Source organism: Leuciscus leuciscus, assembly GCF_965113295.1.
Source record: "Leuciscus leuciscus genome assembly, chromosome: 5".
NCBI classification, from domain to species: domain Eukaryota; kingdom Metazoa; phylum Chordata; class Actinopteri; order Cypriniformes; family Leuciscidae; genus Leuciscus; species Leuciscus leuciscus.
The window spans coordinates 33,691,130-33,700,071 of record NC_138729.1 but is presented as its reverse complement, the minus strand read 5'-3'; positions in this window follow the sequence as shown (position 1 = coordinate 33,700,071).

Here is an 8,942-nt window from a genome sequence, read left to right as displayed (position 1 = left end):
AGATCCGACCTTATTGCCAGCCGTAACTTATCCAGATTCAGAGCTGCCAACTCTCACGCATTCACCGTGAGACACACGCAATTGACACTTTTCACACGATCTCACGCCACACATCCATTTTCTCACGCACAAAAAAATCGCGAAGCAAAGAGGACACGGAGACTAGACAGACTAGACAGAGCAGGTTACTTATGATAATAAAAAAATCTCAGCTCTCAGATTCTGTCACTTTTATTACGAAATTCAAACAATAAATACCGATTTGGCGCTTGTAAATGTGACGCGACAGATCCCTAGCGGCACGTGAACCGATCATATCTAGCTAGTAAATAAACACGAATGAACAATGTTGAAAGATACAGTACAACTTACCGAAATGTATATTCCTCATACATAATATCGACCAATCAATCAAACAAACAAAGGGGTCAATAAAACAGTTGGAGAACAATTATGTCACATAACATTTACCTCAGGAAAGCAATTTGATGACCATAATATATAGGCTATAGCACGTTAGTTGGCTAGAAAAAAAGAGCTATAGAGAGTATTGTACTATATTACATATTTATTATATTTTTACTTATATCATTAAATAAAGTTGTTATTATAATAAAAAAACGCATTATATCTCTCTCTGTGTTTACAGCATTAGGTGAGTTGTTGTTGTTTTTTTTTTGAGAAAAATGAATGCCTATCTTGTGTAGCCTACCTAATATTTATCCAAATGAGTCCATATTAAATCAAATCACAATAATTGAATTGAATTGAAATAATAAAAAAAAGCGTAACGTTAGCTTACCAGAAATTGTACCATGTAAACATTGTAATATGTTGTCACTAAACCTAATAAAATTCAGTTTAGTTACTAAAATGTTTTGAGAATCACAATACACTTTTTGTCATGCAATATTTTTTTTTACATCCCCCCAATCCCCCCTAACATGTGGTAAAATGATGGGAACAGACTTTGCTGTGGGGAGTTGGCTAAAAGTTTAGCCTATATTTATCCTAGCTAGCCACAAGTCTCTCCTGCGCTGGCTCAACTCCTCTGTTTCCTTCCCTTCACGTTTTCTGACAGTCGGTATCGGGGTTCTTATTGCTGTAGTTAGAACAGCCGTGTATTACACAACACACCATCGTGCTGTTTAAAAAAAAAAATACAGCGATAATGCCATGGATAATACCGACGCTGCCTCGCTTGTCAATTGACAGACTGACAGCTGCCGTGGTTTCTATGTCAACAACATGGCCGCCGCGAACATTGATGACGTAGATCGAATAAGAACTATATGGAAAGTATTTATGAGCAAAGACAAGAGATGGTTGTACTGATCTGGGTGTCATCAAGACAACCTATTGTAAGGCGGGTGCCAGTACCACTTCTCTGGGCTTCCACGCGAGAAAGCAAAAGGCTCTCCTGAGAATTAACATTTGAACTCTCTCTTGCATATGTAACAGCAACATTCGAGACGCACCACACAGTGCAGCTCACACCTCACTTTTACAGTCTCATCATCTCCCCCTGCTCCCACTCTTCTCCTCCTCACCTAAAACTCACTAAAAACCTATGCAATGTTAAATGTGTACAATAAGTAATTATACATGTTTGGTATCATTTGAAATGTCTCAGTGCAACTGATACAAATGTCTCATTCCAAAAGAAGTAAAACAAAAGGTAATAACGTTTTTAAGAGTTTAGAGATAGCTTGCACACAGAGGAGGTTGCGTCTTTCAGGCAAATGGCCTCCTGCTCTCAAAAGGTGTAAACTCTGAATGCAGATTCCCATTGTTAGCAAATGTTTTCATGTGAAAGAAGTTTCTGTCTTGGTCTGGGTATATGTAACGGGGTTCAATGTTGTATTGCAAGGAAGGAAGAAGACAGGGGTCGGCGTGACTGAAACACTCACTTTAATTGCAAAATAAAAAGAAACAAATAAACAAAAGAGGCGCACGTAGCGCATTCACCGTGCCACGCACAGTAATAACAAAGAGGACAAATAACAATCACAACTTTCATTCAAACACAGCGTACAGGTGAGGTTCCAGTCCAACTCTCTCTCCCATCTCCTCCCGCATGCTGGCTTATAACCGGTCTCTCCATGCCAATCACTGCAATCAGACACAGGTGTTCCTCATTTTGCACTTGACCTACTTACTCACCGATCAGCCCCCTCCTTTCTCTCCTGCTACAGACTTCGCAAAACCACGCCCCCCTCGCCACATACCCCCACCGCCCGACTCAGGCCGGGGAGCCATCCGGCCTGCAGCCTCCCCCCCCCTCCTCCTGGAGAGGAAGTCAGCCACAGCCATCTGTACACCCGGCCTGTGGATCACCTGGAACTTAAACGGCTGTAAAGCGAGATACCAACGAGTGATCCGCGCGTTGGTATCCTTCATGCGGTGGAGCCACTGCAGGGGAGCGTGGTCCGAACAGAGGGTGAACTCCCGTCCCAGGAGGTAATAGCGGAGGGTGAGAACGGCCCATCTGATGGCCAAACACTCCTTCTCTATGGTGCTGTACACCGTCTCTCTCTTAGAGAGCTTTCGACTGATGTACAGCACCGGCCGCTCCTCACCCTCCACCTCCTGGGACAGGACCGCGCCCATCCCCCTGTCCGACGCGTCGGTCTGTAGGATGAAAGGGAGAGAAAAGTCAGGGGCATGTAAGAGCGGTCCACCACATAAAGCAGCCTTTATCTGGGTAAAAGCCCGCTGACACTGCTCCGTCCATTGAACCGTATCTGGTACCTCCTTTTTAGTTAGATCAGTCAGCGGGCTGGCGAGGTCCGAATAATTAGGCACAAACCTTCTGTAATAACCCGCCAGCCCCAGGAACTGTCTAACCTCCTTTTTGGTCTTAGGTCTCGGACAAGTCGCAACCGCTGCCGTCTTATCAATTTGGGGACGCACTTGTCCATGACCCAAGTGGAAGCCCAGATACCTTACTTCCACCCGCCCAATTGCACACTTCTTCGGGTTGGCCGTGAGCCCCGCCCGTCTCAACGTCTTCAGGACAGCCCGCACCTGCTGCATATGACGCTGCCAGTCACCACTATAGATGATGATATCATCCAAGTAGGCAGCGGCATATGCAGCGTGCGGTCGGAGAATCCTGTCCATCAGACGCTGAAACGTTGCCGGAGCCCCGAACAACCCGAAAGGAAGAGTGACAAATTGGTGTAACCCGAACGGCGTGGTGAAAGCTGTTTTTTCTTTGGATAAGGGAGATAAGGGGATCTGCCAATATCCCTTGGTTAAGTCCAATGTCGAATAAAAACGAGCAGTACCCAGCCGATCAAGCAATTCGTCAACCCTTGGCATTGGATAAGCGTCGAACTTCGACACAGCATTCACCTTCCTGTAATCTACACAGAACCGGATCGAGCCGTCCGTTTTAGGAACTAAAACTATCGGGCTCGCCCAGTCACTGCTAGATTCTTCTATTACTCCCAACTCTAGCATCGCCTCTAATTCGCTTTGCACAACTTTCTTTTTGTGCTCTGGCAGTCGATACGGCCGGCTGCGAACCACCACGCCCGGCTCTGTCTCAACGTGGTGTTGAATGAGGTCCGTCCGACCAGGCAGGGGCGAGAACACATCAGCAAAATCTGCTTGTAAATTACGCACATCAGTGAGTTGGGATGGTGAGAGGTGGTCTCCCCCAGCGGCCAGGGCGAGAGATTTTGTTTTGACATTCGCCTCTGGACCGAGATCCTCCTCTCCACTCACTACCATCGCCAGCATCACTGATTCCACCTCAGACCATTTTTTAAGCAGGTTGAGGTGGTAAATTTGATGTGCCCCGCCCCTATCTGTTCGTATTACCTCATAGTCAAGATCTCCAATTCGCCGTGTAACCTCAAAAGGTCCTTGCCACTTTGCGAGTAATTTTGAGCTAGAGGTAGGAAGTAATACAAGCACTTTCTCTCCCGGTGTAAATTGACGCAGTCTAGCCCCCCTGTTGTACAGCCGACTTTGCTTGTCCTGAGCCTGTAACAAATTCTCCCGTGACAGCCGCCCCAAAGTGTGGAGTTTTGTTCTCAGGTCCAGGACATACTGAATTTCATTTTTACTAGCTGAAGGTCCGTCCTCCCAAGTTTCCCTAAGGACATCTAACACCCCGCGGGGCTGACGCCCATAGAGAAGCTCGAAGGGGGAAAACCCCGTGGAGGCTTGAGGGACCTCCCGTACAGCGAACAAGAGGGGTTCTAACCACCGATCCCAATTTTTGGCGTCTTCTTGTACAAACTTTCGAATCATGGATTTCAAAGTGCGGTTAAATCGTTCGACCAGCCCGTCTGTTTGTGGGTGATAGACACTGGTCCGGATCGATTTAATGCCCAATAATTCGTAAAGTTCGCGTATCGTTCGTGACATAAACGCCGTGCCTTGATCGGTGAGAATCTCTTTCGGGATTCCCACCCGGGAGATTAGTTGAAACAGAGCGCTCGCCACGCTATTTGCGGAAATATTGCGAAGCGGGACTGCTTCAGGATATCGCGTTGCGTAGTCCACCAGGACTAAAGCAAAGCGATGTCCCCGTGCTGACCGTTCTAATGGCCCGATGAGGTCCATACCAATTCGTTCGAAGGGGACCTGCATCAACGGAATAGGGCACAATGGTGCTTTTGGGTTGGCCGGTGGATTCACCAGCTGACATTCCCGACAAGACGCACACCACTTGCGTACATTCTCGTGAATGCCCGGCCAAAAGAATCGGGCCATGAGACGGTTTAGTGTCGTTGTTTGTCCTAAATGCCCGGCCATTGGATTAGAATGAGCCGCCTGGAAAAGCATTTCCCGACGGCTTTTGGGTACCAACAACTGAGTTGTATCCTGCTTTGATTGGGCATCTTGGGTCACCCGATACAACTTATCTTTTATAATTGTAAAATACGGATAGGTGAGCGGTTGGTCTGGGTGGAGAAGCTGGCCGTCGATAGAGCGAACCTGATCAAAGGCATGTTTCAGCGTGTCATCCTGGGACTGTTCCAGGGGAAAATCATCGCGCTCTGAGAGAATGGTTCTCTCCAGTGCGCTCTGTTCCCCTGAACCAGTACCCAGAGGTTCCGGATCAGCTTCTCCCAACTGAGCAGTCGCCACCTTCCTTTTATCTTTTTCTACCCAAGAAGCATCCGCACATAAATGACCCAATAATTCATTAAACGCTGGCCAATCCGTCCCCAAAATCAGCGGATGCCGGAGATGCGGGTTAATCGCCACCTCCACACTATGCTTTTGTCCCCTAAATTGAATATCCACAGGCATTAACGGATAATTCACCACTTCCCCGTGCACACACCGTACCTTAACCATGCGGCCATTATCCAATGCCTTAGGTTGAATCAGGCTTTGGTGTATAGAGGTTTGGTTACAGCCTGAATCCACCAGAGCCTGAAAAGTACCCCCCTTTATACTCACGGGTATTTGGTACAGGCCAGCTTGATCGGGGGCAGCTTGCGGCGCATCGGGGACCCGGATCAGCGTCCCCACCTCCATCACCGGACACCGATCGATAAAATGACTCGGGTCCCCGCAGCGCCAACAAGCCGGCCCGGACCTCCCCGCCGCTCCAGTGGCAGGAAGCGGGTCAAGGGATTGGCGTGGAGAGAGAGGTAGCGCAGCCTGGGGAGAGAATCCCCCCCTCGATGGGCCCCCTCCCCGGGGAAGAGGCCTGGGGGCAGATACCGGCTCCGCAGCACCCCCTGTCCTCCACCTTGGAGCCGGCCGCGGCGGCAGATTCACCCGGTACCTGGGAAGGGGAGAGGGCTTAGGGGGGGGGGTAGAGAGAGAAAGAGAGAGAGAAGCAGATGGCAGGGGTTCGCCGACCCCCGGGCACGCCACCATTTGGTCCTCCGCCAGCTGGATGGCCTGGTTCAGCGACGTCGGGCGGTGGCACTGGACCCACTGCGCGGTCTTTGTTGGCAACCGCGCCACGAACTGCTCCAGCACCACACGATCGATGACTTCCTCGACGTCGCTTCCGTCGGCCATCAGCCACTTGCGGCACGAGTCCCGGAGCTGTTGGGCCATGATGAAGGGTCGGCCAGACTCCTCGAGGTTCAACGTCCTGAACCTCTGGCGGTGTTGTTCCGGAGTCCGGCCAACCCGCTGGAGAATGGCCCGCTTTAAATCCTGATAGACCAGGAGATTCTGGACTGGCAGTTGGTGTGCGGCCACCTGCGCCTCTCCGGACAGCAGGGGTATCAGCCGCATTGGCCAGTCCGTCGAGGGCCATCCCCGGTCCTCAGCCGACCTCTCAAACAGTTCCAGAAATGCCTCCGGATCATCCTCGGGGCCCATCTTGTTGAGAGGTATCGGCGAGGACGAGTCTTTGTCCGATGGGGGGACGGCCCTAACCTCCCGGTCTATCCAGCTCCGGAACAGCTCGCGGTCTTCATGCTGGCCTCGGAGGAGCGCCTCGAACCGTTTGTCCTGCTCCTCCTTTATGGCCAGCAGATGTTGATGTTGTTCCTGGTGAAGACCAGCGAGCGATTGGATGATGTCCGCAAATGGTGTACCTGGCGGAGTCTGCATGGCGGCGATCTTCTTCCTTCCCGGGTTTCGGCACCAGTGTAACGGGGTTCAATGTTGTATTGCAAGGAAGGAAGAAGACAGGGGTCGGCGTGACTGAAACACTCACTTTAATTGCAAAATAAAAAGAAACAAATAAACAAAAGAGGCGCACGTAGCGCATTCACCGTGCCACGCACAGTAATAACAAAGAGGACAAATAACAATCACAACTTTCATTCAAACACAGCGTACAGGTGAGGTTCCAGTCCAACTCTCTCTCCCATCTCCTCCCGCATGCTGGCTTATAACCGGTCTCTCCATGCCAATCACTGCAATCAGACACAGGTGTTCCTCATTTTGCACTTGACCTACTTACTCACCGATCAGCCCCCTCCTTTCTCTCCTGCTACAGACTTCGCAAAACCACGCCCCCCTCGCCACAGTATATAATGAATTGCAACAAGAGGCTCGGGGCGATTTGTAATTCAAATTAGCCCGTGATGCTGAGTGTATGCAAAACACTTCAAATCATGTATTTTTTAATGTCAAGTTCGCATCTTCTCTCTTTATTCCAGAGCATTTGATGTTTTCTATTTATTATCTTTGATCTGATTATGAATTTGGCATGATACATTTACCTGACATAATAAATTCTTACATTTGATTTATTCAGACTGACTCCGAAATCGTTTTCCCTAGTAGATTAAACAGATTTGTTGGTTGCCACAAGTTTTGCATCAGATTAATGAAGACTAATATTTGGCACTAATTCAAGTGTACTTGGTTTGCAAAGACAAGAAGTGAATTTCCGTTTAGGGCAGCAAACGTGCTGCTTGACCAACCTAAATCCGGGTGTCTTACCGCTGTTTTAATTTAATGTTACTTTGGATAAGTGTGCATGGGAAACTACGGCATGGCCAATCCAAAGCTATTATAAGAGAAGTAAAGTTGGTTGACTTATCTGTAGTTGTGGCCATACCTCCACTGAAGTAAACGTTACGTTAAATTCAAGTGTATGCAATTCCATGGGGGCTTTACCAAAGAATCTTTGATTGTGTAAGCGTGAATGCGACCAATCTCAGATATATAGCAATTACCTCTGTTTGGTGATGAAAACTGACGAGCTTGTGAACGTGAGACCCGCGTTAAGCGTGAGGACCTCTGAGCGACATAGCTTCCCAATATGAACGGGTAAAACTTTGGTGGTTCTCTTGAGTGTAACAAGTATTGTCTTTCATTTGTGTCTAGGTCATGGGCTGATAATCATCCCTTTTAAGGTGGAGACAGAACCTGCGTTTACATGGACCCTAATAATCCGATTGTATTTAAACTAGTTCAATTCTTTCACTGTGGTGCACTTTCGTTTCTCTCTAAAAGCCCAAACTTAACATCCAAATTAGCCAGATAAGTTTGTGTAGTAAAATGCAGTCTACTCTTACTAAACTGCGGTAGCCTACATGTTTGATATTAAACAGTGTTATTAAAAGCAAATTAAAAAGCGCATTTCAGTGTGCGCGCTCCGAGTCGGAGCTCAACACGGATAAGCAAATGGCTTCGGATACGAGCCTAAACATGTATACACAAAAATGTCAAAATGTCTTTTTGTAGAGTATTCAAGTAAACACAAGGGGTTATGTCTTAAGTAAACATTCACAGCTGAGAAAGAAAACACATGTGTAACAGTATATTGGATCCGTACATTAGTTCTTAATTTGACAGCAGCCTAATAGACCTGCTGCAGTCTGTCATTAATGATAATCAAACAACAAATGACAAAGGAAAATCAATCACTGATCTTGACTGAATAACTTAATTAGCTTTAATAAGGCTTAATCTATATTAAATGTGTACAATGAGACTGCAGTGTTATTTTACATTTGAATATTCATTTTTTGTTGTTGTAGGCTATTACTTTACTGAATACCATTATTAGTACATCTTCCTGAAATACTTAAAACACTATTTCATTTGTATTTCTGTTCCATTATATTTAGTTGTCTGTTTTGTTTGTAATTAGCTTCTTTGTTATTTTTTAATTGCTGAATGTTTACTTGTCTAATGTAATTGTTTTGTAAAATTTCACTGATATTTAAAATTACTGATATCATGTAATAAGCCTTTGATCATATCGCCCACTGTTACGATATTATACGACACCAAGCTGTGCGACTTTGGTGTTTTTAGTTTCTGTTCTGCCGCTGTCCGTTTATTTTCTCTTTCCCAGGTGATGTGCTGATCGGTCGCCTGATTGGCTGTCAACCGTCTGAAAGGAGGGGTTTGGCGTGCTGACGTTTGCAAGCGAGATCCAGTCATATGGTTACCGGAAACCCGGGAACTATAAAAGGAGTCACGAACGCACTAGACAGCGGCGGCCTTTTTGTTTGTGAACTTGACTTTGTGCGCTTGGCATTTCTTTTCTGTTA